The sequence below is a fragment of the Eriocheir sinensis genome, chromosome 5 (assembly GCF_024679095.1).
Source record: "Eriocheir sinensis breed Jianghai 21 chromosome 5, ASM2467909v1, whole genome shotgun sequence".
Classification (NCBI taxonomy): domain Eukaryota; kingdom Metazoa; phylum Arthropoda; class Malacostraca; order Decapoda; family Varunidae; genus Eriocheir; species Eriocheir sinensis.
In genome coordinates, this window is record NC_066513.1 from 13817710 (window position 1) to 13833101 (window position 15392).

General features: G+C 43.6%; 1 protein-coding gene across 8 annotated transcripts in view; it reads left to right on the forward strand.

The window, feature by feature from the left end:
• LOC126984509 (eye-specific diacylglycerol kinase-like) overlaps positions 1-15392 on the forward strand; it is a 188783-nt gene that overhangs the window by 1209 nt on the left and 172182 nt on the right. The window lies entirely within an intron of this gene.

The window sequence follows — 15392 nt, forward strand, 5'->3', positions numbered from 1 at the left end:
ATCTGATTACCTGTACCGCGCCCCACCTCTCCCCTCACCTGAGCCATTAATACCTGCCTTCCAATTGCGACCTTGCCTTAACCCCAGACCCCGACCCACTGCGACTTACCTTTGTCATCCTACCTTACCTACCCTACGAGTCTCAATGTATTACACCGACCCATTACGACTTACCTACGTCATCCTACCTTACCTTACCTACCCTACGAGTCTCAGTGTATTATGCCTAAGAGGCCCGGCCCACTACGACTTGCCTACGTCATCCTACCTTACCTTACCTTACGAGTCTCAGTTCATTACATACCTGCTATAACCTACCTACGCCATTCTACCTTACCTTACCTTACCTACCCTAAAGTCTCAATATTACACACATTCTTTTACCTACCCTAACCTAAATCCTAACCAATCGAACCTTACTAACCCCAAAACCCTGACCCAAAACAACCTACCTTACCTTACTAACCCCAAAACCTTGACCCAAAACAACCTACCTTACCTTACCTTACTAACCCCAAAACCTTGACCCAAAACAACCTACCTTACCTTACTAACCCCAAAACCTTGACCCAAAACAACCTACTTACCTTACCTTACCTTACCTTACTAACCCCAAAACCTTGACCCAAAACAACCTACCTTACCTTACTAACCCCAAAACCTTGACCCATAACAACCTACCTTACCTCACCTTACCTTACTAACCCCAAAACCTTGACCCAAAACAACCTACCTTACCTTACCTTACCTTACTAACCCCAAAACCTTGACCCAAAACAACCTACCTTACCTTACCTTACCTTACCTTACTAACCCCAAAACCTTGACCCAAAACAACGTACCTTACCTTACTTTACCTTCCCTACTAGTCTATGTAGTACACCCATTCTCCTACCTACCTTACCTGTTCCATAACCCATCCCACCTGTTCTTCCCATCACTCCCTCACGTCCACTTCACCTCTCTCGTAATCCATCACCATTATCCCACCTTCTCATATATCAGTCAGCCCACCTAAACACCTCTACCTGCTTCACACCTGCTGCTCCTTACCTTGAACGCCGCGCTGCACACCTGTGACGCACCTTACCTGTAAAACTCCCACGCCTTTTCCTTTTTTCCTTAGTTTTACCTTTTCTTTTCCTTCACATTTTACCTTGTTTTCCATTCATGTCTTGTTTACTCCTTCTCCTTCCTCATCCGTCTCTCCTCCTCTTAGGCGAATACATACATACTTGCAAACTCACACACACACACACACACACACACACACACACACACACACACACACACACACACACACACACACACACACACACATTCCAAAGCTCCTGTGTGTCTCCCTTCGATTCCCTAGGATGTTCCTCCCACACACACACCTGTACGCTCTCTCCAACATTCATGGGTCGTCCTCCGCGCCTTCAAAGACCCCTTCTACCTGTGTATCAGTGTCTGAGGCTCACCTGTCCCCAGTGGCCCGGATGCTACGCGTCTCTCAAAACATTACTTACCTGTCTGATACAATTTTTTCTTTGTCTCTTCTCTCTTACCTGTTTTCCTGCCACCCTTGTTTTTCTCTCTTTCTTTGTGTCTCTCTCTGCACACACACGCACGCACACACTCGCCACAAATCTAATACATTTCCCACTGCTCCCCGTCTGTCTTTCCCAATTTCCCCAATACATCCATCCATTGCCTTCCTCCTCACCTTCCCCAAGAATCCTTTTATCTTTCTCTCCTTTCTTTCCTCCTCCTCCTCCCTCTGCTCCTCCTCCTCCACATGCCCTTCACTTTTATCTGTGTCTCCATCACTCATCTTCCTCAATATTTTCCTCTCGTCTCTCCATGCCTCCCTTCCTCCTCCCTCCCTCCCTCTCCGTCCCTTCCCTCTCTCCTGTGCCTTTCAACAGCTCTTCAGATCTTTCTTAATATCCTCATCTACCTTAATTACTTTACCTCTTCACCTTACCTCACCTCACCTTACCTTACCTTACCTTACCTTACCTTACTCCCTTCCTCATATTCCTCATCCTCCTCCCCATCCTCCTCCCCAGTAGAGTCCCCACCCCCATCCCAGTATTGTAGAGAGAAAGTATTGTCATGCATATTAACAATGACCTTATTAAATTATCAACGTTAAATATATTTCAAGCATGAACCTTTTGACTTCACCCGTTCGTTATGTTGTTACGTTGCCGGGGAAGTCGCTCCGTCGTGGAACTTGTTAAGAGCATAAAGAGTAATGCGAGGCTAGTCATATTTTTTTTTCTCTCATAGTTCGCGTGTCAGAGGTGAAGGATCATGCTGAAATATATTTATCCACTTGTCTTTGTCCACACTGGTCATTTTTCAGCCCAAGCCATAAATCAATTGGGTGTAAATTAAGAGGGGGAGAATTTTTCTATTTTATTTCTCCCTCTTGAGCAGATTAAAAATGTATTGTTGTGTCATATTTTTTAATCCTCCCACCATGCCAGCCTGTGCTTATGTGTGTGTGTGTGTGTGTGTGTGTGTGTGTGTGCGTCAGTGCCAGGTGCTTGGTTACATATAAGGTGTGTGTTTGTGTGTATGTGTTTGCTTTGCCAAGAGGAATTGATGGTCTAGTCTAATGTATCTTCATGTGGAGGCTGTTGCGTCAATGTTAGTTTCTACGCAGCGAGTGTGGGAAAAAAATCATGGTAAACAAATGAAAAAAAAAAGGAAAGAGGTAAAAGGTGTGAGAATATTTACCTTGACTCCTACGTTTACTTCTTTAGATCGAGGTGGTTGAGTGGCGCTGTTTTTCTGGCTATATATACTTCACCCCCCACCCCACCCCCTCTCTCTCTCCCCTCGTCCTTCCTTCCCTTATCGCTGTTTCTCCTCCTTTCCATCCTTTTCTTTCCTCGTTTTCCCTTCATCCTCCCTTCTTTTCCCCGTCTTTGTCCCTTCTCTCCTAACTAATAACTAACTTCTGTCCTTCATCCTCTTTTTTACCTCCCCTTCCCCAACCTTGTTCCTCCTTTCCTCTTCTAAACCTCCCTCTCCTTCCCCTCCCTCATCTTTGTTCTTCTTCCCTTCATCTTCTGTGCCTTTCCCTTCCCCTCGTTCTTCCTTCCTTCATCTTTGTTTCTTTTCTCTCTTTCCCTCATTATTTTTCTCCTTTCTCCCCTCGTCCTTCTCATCTTTGTCCTTTCCTTCTCTACCTTCATCCTCTATACCTCACCTTCCTCTCCTTCTCCCTCCCCTTCTTCATCCTCTTCTTTCCTCTTTCTCCCCTCATACCTCTTCCCCCTCACACGTACTTCTTCCCTCCTCCATCCTTCCTCCTTATCTTCCGTCTCCTTATATTTCTCCCTCCTCTGCATCCTATTCTTTCCTCCTTCTCCCCTCTTTCTCCATTTCTCCTGTTCCTCTCCGGCGCGGCGTAAAATTTTCACTCTCCTTCCCTTCGCGTTACCGGCGGGCGATATTGATGAGAACATTAGCGCTCACCTGAGTCCATTGGTGTCTATCTTTGTCGGACCGTATAGGTGGGAATTACCTTAAGGAGACGGTAAATCTGGGAGAGAAAACGAAGCCACGGAAGACGGACTGCCGGGAGGAATAAGTGGGTGGGAATATCCTCCTTCTTCGCCCCCTTCCCCTTCCTTCTCAGTCCTCCCCTCTCGTCCCTTCTCTTTTTCCCCTTCCTTATCTTTTCCCTCCCAGCTCTCCCCTCCTCTTCCCTTCCCTTTCCCCTCTTCCACCATCCCCTTCCCTTCCAGTCCTCCCCTCTCGTCCCTTCTTTTTCCCCTCTTCCCCATCTCCTTTCCTCCCACTCCTTCCCTTTTTTTCCTTTCCCTCTCCCCCTTACCCATCTCTTTCCCTCTCACTCCTCCCCTTCACTTCCCCTCCCTTTTCCCCTCTTCCCCCATTCCTCTCCCCTCCCCTTCCTTTTCCTACTTGCCCCCTCCCTTCATTCCCAGTCCTCCCCTACTTTTCCCATCCCTTTTCCCTCTTTCCCCATTCCTTTCCCTTCCCCTCCCTTTTCCCTCTTCCCCCCTCCCTTCCTTCCCAGTCCTCCTCTTCCCTTTCCCCTCCCTTTCCTCTTTTCACCAATTCCTTTCCCCTCCAACTCCTCTCCTTCCTTGGCCGAGAAAATACGAATAGCAGATAGAAATGAAGAGAAAAAAACGGGAAAAGGTTGTGGTGGAGCGTTGAAATAGTAAGAGTTGACGAGGAAGTGGAAGATTTGCATATCTGTTTTGAAGTATGAATTTATTTTAGCATATTCACACATCAGCATAACGTGACTGTGTATGTGTCACCTGTATTTTTTTTGTGTGTGTTGATAGTAAGATCTGATAAGGAAGTGGAAAATTTACATGTGTTTTCTGAAGTTTTAAGTGTATTTAGGCATATTTTTACAGCATGGGAGACAAGTCAAGGTAAAAAAAAAACCTAGGTGCTGTTCTAGTATCATCGTAAATATGTATATACCACTTGTGTGTGTGTGTGTGTGTGTGTGTGTGTGTTTACGGTCAGAATCATGCACGGGCTCCGAAAACAAGCGACCGTGGAGTGGAAAAAAAAAAAAGAGAGAGAATAATGTCCATGTACAGCAATGCAGGTTTTTGGTGAGTCGTTAAGTCAGCAACACAAAAGAATATCTTCATCTATATGTTTGATGAACGCGAGTGAATATAAACATGAATAAACGAAAACGGGAATTGAAGTAAAAAGTAAATAAAGGTAATACAGTGAATACATATGCAACCAATGTATATAGAAAATAATTGAGAGAGAGAGAGAGAGATTGATAGCTAGATAGGTAGATAAATAGTTAGGTAAGGAGATAGATAGATTGATAGAGAGAGGTAGATAGATGGATTTGTAGATAGGTAAATAGATAGATAGGTGGATAGATAGAGAATTTGAATAAGTAAACAAACCTTTCCCTATGTCCCTCCCTTTTCTCTCCTACCCACAATTAAGAAAAAAAAGAAAAAGAGAAAGAAAAAGAAAACATAACCCACGGAAAACACACATAAAAGTCGCCTTTAAAAAAAAAAGGAAGAAAAAATAGTCCTATCAACAGTTAAAAAAAAAAGAGAGAGAGAAAGAGAAAGAAAAAGAAAGAAAACGTAGCGCACTTAAAACACACACACCAAAAAAATGCCACTCAAAAAAAAAAGAAAAAAAAAGAAATGAAAATAATAACGTCCTCTGAAAAACGAAAAGAGGAAATAACAGTCCGCTACCCACAAGTAAAAAAAAAAAAAGAAAGAAAAAGAAAAAGAGAAAAAAGAAAATATAACTCACTGAAAACTCCAACCTAAAAATCACCCTATAAAAAAAAAAAACGTCCTCTGACAAACGTAAAGAGCCTAAAAGTGTGTGTGTGTGTGTGTGTGTGTGTGTGTGTGTGTGTGTGTGTGTGTGTGTGTGTGTGTCCCCGGCAGTAATTAACAGCAGCTCGTGTACTTACAGCTCCGAGCCTCCGTTATTTTGCGACGATTTTATCACGATTAATTGGCTCATAAAATAGATACTGCGGCAGCTCATTCCTCCTCCCATCCGCTGCCCCTCCCCCTCCTTCCCCCCCTTCCCCCCTCCCCTCCCTTCCCCTCTCCTCTATTCCCCTCCCTTTACCCCTTCACATTCCCTTCCTCTATGTTCTCCTCACAGCTTCTCCCCTTCCTTCCCAGTCAGTCCTTTCCCTCTCTTTCCCCTCTCCTCTATTCCCCTCCCTTCCCCTCTCCTCTGTTCCCCTCCCTTGACCCCTTTCCCCTTCATATTCCCTTCCTCTATGTTCTCCTCCCATTTCCTTCCCTCCCACTTCTCCCCTCCTTTTCCCCTCCCTTTCCCCCTTCCCCATCTACTTCCCTCTCACTTCTCCCCTTCCCTTCACCTCCCTTTTCCCCTCTTCCCCCATCCTCTTCCTTCCCACTCTCCCGTACTCTTCCCATCCCTTTCCCCTCTTCCCCCATTCCTTTCCCTTCCACTCCTTCCCTTCCCTCCCCTCACTTCCCCCTTCCCCCATCCCCTTACTCCCTTCCCTCCACTCTTTTCCCCTCCCTTTTCCTGCTTTACTCCTACTCTCCTCCCCTTCCATCTCCTTTTTTTCCGCTTCCCTCTCCCTCCTCCTCTCCCCTCCCCTTTCTCCCCTCCAATTCCCTCACTTCTCTCCTCCGTTTCCCTTCTTTTTCCCCTTTTCCTGCTTTCCTCCTACTCCCCTCCCATCCCATCTCCATCTTCTTTTTACCCTTCCCTCTCCCTTCTCTTCTACCCTCCCCTCCATTTTCCCCTTTCTCCCCTCCCCTTCCCTCACTTTTCCCCTCCGTTTCCCTCCTTTTCCCCCTTTCTCCCAGTCTTCTCTTCCCATTCATCCTCTCCTCTCCCTTCCTTCCGACTCCTCCTCCTCCCTACCTCTCCCATTTCCCTCTTCCCACATTCCCTTCACTCCAACTCCTCCCCTCCCTTCCCCTTCCCTCTCCCCCTCCTCCACATCATATTCCCATCCGCTGAGTGCTTCCCTTCCCCTCTCTTCAAACCATTTCGTTCCCCATCACACTCCCCTCCGTGCTGGGCTTCTTTTTCCCTCTACCTTCCTCCCTTCGTCGTATTCCTCCCTTCCATGTCATATTCCCGTTCGTTTCATTCTTCTCTTTCCCTCTCTTTTTCTTCCCTCGCTTTCCCTCCCTCTCCCATTTCCATCTTCCATCGTGTTTCCCTTCACTCAGCGCTGCCCTTCCTCTTTTTTGTTCTCTCCCTTCCCCTGTAAACCACTTCCTTCCCCTTCTATTCCCCTTCGTCCGGTGCGTCCCTTTCTCTCCCTTCCTCTTCTCTATTCCTCTTCCACCGCCCACAATATCCTCGTCCGCCCACTGCTTCCTCTCTCTTCCTTTTCTCTCCCCTTCTCATTTACTCTCACCATGTTTCCTCATTCCTCTCTTCCTCCGTCCTATTTCCTTCACTCCCTCCTTTATCCCTTCCTTTGTCTTTCCATTTGTTCCTCCGATAGCTTTCGTTCCCTTCGTCTTTAGTCTTCCTCTCCGTCCATTCAATTTCCCCTATACATCATCGTCCTCATTTTGACTTTGAAGATGATAGTAATAATGAAAATATGATAAAAACTACTAAAAACTTCTAAACTACTTCTAAAAATACACTAATAGGGTTATTAAAGAGATTGATTCCTTCGTTTTTAAGCTTGGGAGTTAATAAGATTCGCTCATATAAAAAAAAGATAGGAAAAGCGATTGAAAAAGATAGCAAATAATGAGACTAGATCAGGTCGGGAAAGAACCCTCACCACAGTCAATTTCCTTATAACAGAGGCTACGAACCAACTATCACTATCTATCGTAACACAAAACTCACGCACTCCACCAGAGCCTGAACCCAACCGTTGCTTTCAGACTTAAAACAACAAGGCGCTTACCCGATTCACTCACTCCAGTATTTATCCAACCTCGTGATGTGGCCTCAGCGCGGTGGCCGGCTTCGTAACCAATGAGGTGATCCGACGAGCCATTCCTGCTAGTTGAAATATAGTCCACAATCCCATTTTCTGTGTTCCTAATTGCGGGGTATGTAATCAAAAGTCTAAATCCCGTATTCTTAAACTTATCTGCACTCAGCTCGCCTATTTGAAAAGAATATCGTAGAAGTTTATGGGATTTTGATGGACTGTTTTGTGATCCCAGTGGTAGTTTTACACGGCCTCTGCTCCCTGAACTAGATAATCACCCATGAAAGCCCGGTTAGTCTTGTTTGTGGTCTTGAAAAATAGTCGTAATGGGAACCCGATACGTTTAAGAATTTGGACCATAGTCGCCAATCGCTTTCTCCGCTTGCCTATTTGCGGGGAATGTGAGAAAAAGACTAAACAAACCTCTTCATTACAGTCTAGGGTCATTAGTTGTCTTATTTCCTTCATTATTCCTCATTCCCTGTATCTCCATAAGGTAAATAGGGAGACGGAGTGATAATGATAATGTTAATAATGAAACTAGGAATGATAACAATAAATCATGCGTTCCTATTTTTTTCATAAGCTAAATACAAAAGCGGAATGATAATAAGAATGATAATAATGAAAATTGTAACAGAAATAATAAGTCGTGTGTGTTATTAATTTCTTCGTAAGTTAAATAGGGAAGCGGAATAATGCTTGTCTAGAAAATGGGGCAAAAAAAGAGAAATAGTGATAATAATAATGAAAACAGTAACAAAAAAAAATTGTGATCATTCATAATTTCTTCAAAAGCTAAATAGGGAGGCGGAATAAAGCTAACCAAGAAAAATAGGGCACAGAAAATAAAGAAGAAGAAGAATAAAAATAGTAATAGAAACAGTAAATCGTCACCACTCTTAATTTCCCCATAAGCTAAATAGGGAGCCAAGAAAATAGGGCAAAAAAAAAACGAGAAAAAAAAACGTGACCACTCTTAATTTCCCCATAATCTAAATAGGGAGCCAATAAAATGGGGCAAAAAAAACGAGAAAAAAAAACCGTGGCGGTCTAAGAAAGCGGCGAGCAAGGCAAGACAAGACAAGGCCAAGCGTGGCGAGGGTAATGAGCTCCGCCTCGCATTAGCACTCATTATCATCATTACACTCACGCCTTACCAAAACACGGGGCGTATAATTCGAGTAATGTTTTTTCTTCTGTGTTTACCCGCTTGCTTTAATCGCACCTGTAATTACCTGGCGCATAAGTGAGGGCCGTCCTTAATCAGCCTCACTCACCTGTGTTTGCCGCCCGCCTCTGGGAGTACCTGCGTGACGTCATATCTAATTAACGAAGGGTGACCCGGAGGTGCCTAAGCCGGACCTCCAGGTGGCTTGTGCAAATTTGTCCGCCTCTTATTCCTCGCGGGGTGCTTTTTAATTACCTGGTTTGTGCGCGTGAGATCAGATTTGCGTCGCTTCTTTCTTTATTTTTACCTATATTGTAACTTTCAGGTGATGTAGAGTCTCGCAAATATACGTTAAGTGCTGTTTGTTACTCGCGGGTTTCTTTTTTATTTCTGTTTTGCACGTGTGGGGTCAGATTTGCGTCGCTTCTTTCTTTATTTTTACCTATATTGTGACTTTTAATTGATGTAGAGTCTCGCAAATATACGTTAAGTGCTGTTTGTTACTCGCGGGTTTCTTTTTAATTTCTATTTTGCACGCGCGGGAACAGATTTGCGTCGTTTCTTTCTTTAATGTAGCTTTGTCGTTGCTTTCCGGTGATATAGCGGGAGGGGAAGCTAAAAAAATATATATTAACTGCTTTTTTATTTCTCATGGGATTCGTTTTTCTTGCCTCTTTTATGCGCGTGGATAATTTCGAAAGCATTTATGTTGCAATAGCTGGGGAATTTAGTTTCGAATATACAAGCTTTGGATTACAGGTATTTTTTTTTCTCTCTCTCTCGGCTTTGTTTTCATTATTGTTATCACTGTCGATCGGGTTTGTCATGTTAAAGTAGAATGGTCGAGATACGAGTTTGGGAAGATCAGATTCAGGTAGTCTCTTCCTATATTAAACTCTTTATTCATCGGTACTCTCAGGTGATATAGCGGAAGGGGAAGCAGGTAAATATACGTTAAGCGGTGTTTGTTTCTCATATGATTCTTATTTATCGCCTCTTTTGTGCACATGATATCAGATTCCCGTCGTTTTTCTTTTAATTTCATCTTTATTGTAACTCGCAGGTGATGTAGCGTCTTGCAAATATACGTTAAGCGATGTTTGTTTCTCATATGAGTCTTATTTATCACCTCTTTTGTGCGCTTGAGATCGGATTCGCGTAGTTTCTTACCTCTTACCTTGTTTTTTTTCATTATTTTACCTTCATTGTTACTCTCAGGTGACTTAGTGCAAGGGGAAACTGGTAAGGATGCGTTTAAGTGGAGTTGTTTTCTCATAGGAGTTTTTTTAGTTACCTTTCTCTGCGCGCGCGCGCGTGTGTGTGTGTGTGTGTGTGTGTGTGTGTGTGTGTGTGTGTGTGTGTGTGTGTGTGTGTGTGTGTGTGTGTCAGGAAACTTGTCTTGATATCTGCTTTACTTTTGCCTTTTATATTTTACCTTTTTTTTTCCTTTACTTTTTTTTTATTCCTCAAATTTCGGTTCCTTAAATATTTTCATTCATCTTCGCTCCCTTTGCTTCATTTTCTTTACTTGTCTTTACTTTTTTTTTCTCCTTTATTGTCTTCCCCACACTGAAAAGTTTGGGTTCTTGAAAAATTTAAATTCATTCCTCAGAAGAACGTTTGTGATGTGGTGAAAGAGGAAGCTAGCAAATGTACCTTAAGTGCCGTTCATCTCTCTCAAGACTCATTTTCATCATCTTCCTCGTGTGCGCCAGAATATATATGCAAGAGAGTTATTTGTCTAAGTTTTTTTTCATTGCCAGTTTAATTCACCGTTAACATTTCTATCAGATGCTAGTAAATACCTGTCAAGTTTTGTTTCTCGGAAGATTCTACTTAGTTACCTCTCCTTTTGAGTGTGAGAGACGATATTCAAGTCTTTTTTGGGGCGTGTCGTTATTATATAAGCACCAGTTTACTTCACCTTTAATATTACCTTCAGATGGTAGTCAATATCCGCCAAGTGGTGTTCGTTTCTCGCAAGATTCTTATTAGTTGCCTCTCCTTTGTGTGTCAGACGATATGCAAGTGTTCATGTTTTCCGTGTTACTTTTTTCGCGTTATTGATATTATTATTCATCAGAGCTTTTGTGCCGTAGTGGTGAAGGGATCAAGACTAATATATCTCTCTTTGTCAGGATTCTTATTGATTGTCTGTGTGTGTGTGTGTGTGTGTCAGATTCATGTTTCATTGTCTTCATTAATTAGTATGTATTATCTCTTTTATTGATTTCGAAAGCCTTTATGTTGCAATAGTTGAGGGATTTAGTTAACTTCGAATTTGCAAGCTTTGGATTACCTGTTTATTTCTTCTTCAGTTTGTTTCTTTCTAATATTGTTATCATTTCAATCGGGTTTGTCATATTGAAGTAGAATGGTCGAGGTACGAGTCTAGAAGCTCACTTTGATATCTTATTCCTCTTCTGCTAGTTTGTATTATAATTACTACTACTACTACTACTACTACTACTACTACTACTACTACTACTACTACTATTACTACTACTACTACTACTACTACTACTACTACTACAACTATTACTACTACTACTACTACTACTACTACTACTACTACTACTACTACTACTACTACTTCTTCCTAGTCCTTCTGTGTGTTTATGGAAGGAGTAGTGCGTGCTGTGGACCCATAATGTTAGGTTAATATCAGTTCTATGTCTGTCGGGTCATATTATCGTTATCATTACCAGTATTATTACTTCCTGGTCCTTCTACACCATTATGGGGATACTACGTGCTGTGAATCCAGAATCTTAGGTTACTCTCTATTCTTCGTCTGTTAGTATATATCATCGTTATTATTATTGCCCCCTAGCGCTTATGGGCCGTAATGGAAGGGAAGAGTCAAGTGTTATGTGTCCAGAAGCTTACGTCCATTTGCATCGCCTATATGTTTTGGTTGGCAGTATTAGGGCTCTCAGGGGCCTCTTGTGTTGTACCGGGAGCGGAAGTTACACGGCCACAAATTCCAAAGGCCTGAATGTGTGTGTGTGTGTGTGTGTGTGTGTGTGTGTGTGTGTGTGTGTGTGTGTGTGTGTGTGTGTGTGTGTTGGGGGAGGAGGAAGGGGAGTCTGTGTGTGTGTGTGTGTGTGTGTGTGTGTGTGTGTGTGTGTGTGTGTATGTGTGTTGGGGGAGGAGGAAGGGGAGTCTGTGTGTGTGTGTGTGTGTGTGTGTGTGTGTGTGTGTGTGTTGGGGGAGGAGGAAGGGGAGTCTGTGTGTGTGTGTGTGTGTGGGTGTTTGTGGAGGCTGTTCGAGGGTAAAAAATCAGAAACCGTAACCAATAAAAGCCCACTATAAAAAAAGAGAAAAGAACAAGAGGTCAGATGAGAGGTCAATTTCGGGTGGAGAGGTGTCTTGATAGGCTCCTCTTGAAAGCGTTGAAGTCGTAGGCAGGAGGAAGTGTGTGTGTGTTTGTGTGTGAGAGGGGGGGGGGGGGGAAATAGAGGAAAAATCGGTGTGGAGCCCATGTAGTTCTTCGCCCTCAGTGTGTGTGTGTGTGTGTGTGTGTGTGTGTGTGTGTGTGTGTGTGTGTGTGGGGGGGGGGGGGGGTAATCCGTGCGGGCCATCCAGCTCTTCGTCCTCCCCGCGGCTGGTCGATTAATGGCCAACTGAGGCAACAGGGAAAGGTAAACTGTGGCCGCCCTCTTGTCAACAGGCCGTAGTCCGCCCTATGGCAACAGATTTTTTTACGGGCCACAGATTTGAGATGGAGTGCGTTTGCCTTTGTGTACGCATCCCTTTCCAGTTAGTACGCAGATCAGGATAACTTTATTTTTTACGCTCTTCATATTTGAGATGGAGTGGTTTGCCAGTCTGTACGCATCCCTCTCCAGTTAGTACGCAGATCAGGATAACATTTTTTTTACGCACTATATATTTGAGATGGAGTGTTTCGCCAGTCTGTACGCATCATTCCAATAAGGATGCAAATCAGGGTAATTTTTTTTTATTTGTTACGCTCTACATATTTGAGATGGAGGAGGTTTGCCAGTCTGTACGCATCATTCCAATAAGGACGCAAATCAGGATAACTTTTATTTTTTACGCCCCACATATTTGAGATGAAGTGGTTTGCCAGTCTGTATGCATCGCTCTAATAAGTACGCAGATCAGGATAACTTCTGTGTTTTTTCTTTTTATTTACGTCGTAGATTTGAAATGGAGTAGGCTCGCCAGTCTGTACGCGTCACTCTCCAAAAGTACGCATATCAGAACATAATTACTATGGGAAATTTAGCTAAGGTATAAAGAGGAAATATTGTTAGATTATAAATATATGTTTACCTATGATACGCACTAATTGGAAACGTGATTACAATTCGGTGGAGAAGAGTGATAAGGGAGCACTTCTTAACACCTATTTTACTTTTACCCTTTTTTTTTATTTCGTATTGCCTTGCCCCAATGAAAGTTTTGGGTTCCTTAAAAACAGTTCACTCATTCCTCTTCTTCCTTCGCTCCGTTTCTCTCTCTCTCTCTCTCTCTCTCTCTCTCTCTCTCTCTCTCTCTCTCTCTCTCTCTCTCTCTCTCTCTCTCTCTCTCTCTCTCTCTCTCTCTCTCTCTCTCTCTCTCTCTCTCTCTCTCTCTCTCTCTCTCTCTCTCTCTCTCTCTCTCTCCCTTTTATTCCTGAGCTTTCCCGGCCTGTCGCTTTAATCTTTCGCTGCGTCATCCATCATCCTTTCCTTCACTCTTTATTTTCGTAGTCTTGGCGCATGTAATATTCATAGCTCTCTATCTCCTCGGAAGCAGTTTTGTATTCACGCCTCACTTTTTTATTTTTTTTCTCATATTTTTCAGTTGTTTCTTTCTTTCTCACCCTCCTCTACCCCCTGTCTCTCCTCCTTCCCTCCCTCCTTTCTCTCTCTCTCTCTCTCTCTCTCTCTCTCTCTCTCTCTCTCTCTCTCTCTCTCTCTCTCTCTCTCTCTCTCTCTCTCTCTCTCTCTCTCTCTCTCTCTCTCTCTCTCTCTCTCTCTCTCTCTCTCTCTCTCTCTCTCTCTCTCTCTCTCTCTCTCTCTCTCTCTCTCTCTCTCTCTTTTCTCCCTTAAAAGCACGCAAACACACAATCTTACTGCTTGAAAGTATGACAATAGGCGCGCGAAAACACACACACACACACACACACACACACACACACACACACACACACAGACGCACACGCACGCCATATGTAAACACTCTTAGGTAAATGCACACGACTTGAATGTCTCAGGCGAAATATGTATACAGGTGGCTAAAAACGTGTGTGTGTGTGTGTGTGTGTGTGTGTGCCACTGAATAGGAGAAGAAAAGAAATACCAAGTTGATTGTAGTTGAATTCCACATTGTGTTGACGCGGTATTGTAGTCTTTGTTAGTATTATATTTTTTTTCATGTTAAAGATAAATAGATACACATGAACTCTTCGATCCCTTTAGTGCTTTATTTTACTTATACGTTTACATTTTATCTTTTATCATACCTCCTTTACTTTGCGTTCTCTAAAATCTCTTCTCTACCGTGTCATCAGGAATATATATGAAAAACAACTTGAGAGAGAGAGAGAGAGAGAGAGAGAGAGAGAGGCTAACTTTTCTTCTTCTCACTCGTAACTTTTTCTCTCTCCCTTTGCTCGCTGGAGAGAATGGCGGAGAGGAGGGAGGAAGGAGGAAGGGATGATAAGTTTCCTTGCTCTGTGACACTCCTCTCCCTCTCTCTCACTGCTCCTTCACCTGTCCCCCCCCCAAAAAAAAAAAAAAAAAATCACCTTGTAAACTTTCCTCCTACCTCTCCTCCTTTCCTTCCACACACCTCTCCCCTCTTTTCCCTTCTCTCTTTTTTCCTCTTGCACACTCCTTTTTCTTCCCTTCTCTTCCTACACGCCTTTTGCCTCCCTCTTCCACCATTTCTCTTTTCCCTCCGTCTTCCTCCTCCATTTCTTCCCCTACACATTTTTTCACCTCCTTCTTCTTCCTCCTTTTCTCCCACACACACAACCTTCCCTCCCTTTTTTTCCTAACTTTCCTCCCACACACACAACTTTCCCTCCCTTCTCTTCCTACGTTTCCTCCCTCTCACACATTCCCCGCCCCGCCCCCCTCCTCTTCTTCCTACGTCTCCTCCTACTCACGTCTTCCTCACCCTCTCTCTCCACTCTAAGAATCTGTTTACCTTCTAACTCTCCTCTCTCCTCTTTGCCACCTGAGTTAGCTTTCAAACACACGCCCACGCAGTTCATCGTTCTTTTAGGCTTCAATGGAAAACAAATTGTCGCTTTTGTGAGGCGTATATTCATAGACGCTCTCGACTCACAAACAACTATATCCCCAAGGCCATAGAGGGGGCTAGTCGGGTTCTCATGCGTGTTTTTTCGTAGAGGTGTTTGGTATCTCTGTGGGTAGTTCCTTTTTGCTTCAGTGGGAAATAAATTGACGCTCGTGTAAGGCCCGTATTCTGATGCTTTCGGTTATCAAAACAACTATTTCCCAAGGCTACAGAAGGGGATTAGCCGGGTTCTTATGCGTGTTTCTTCGTAGAGTTGTTTGGTATTTCTGTGGGTAGTTCCTTTTTGCTTCAGTGGAAAATAATTGACGGTTGTGTAAGGCCCATAATCTGATGCTTTCGGTTCTTAAAACAACTATTTCCCCAAGGCCACAAAAGAGATAAGTCCTGTGCTCGTGAGTAGTTTTCACGTTGACGGTGTAGAAACCTTGCCAAAGTATCACTAGGCTCTTGAAACCCACCTTGGGAAAAACTACAACCTCTATGAAAGCATTACCAAGTGACTGATAT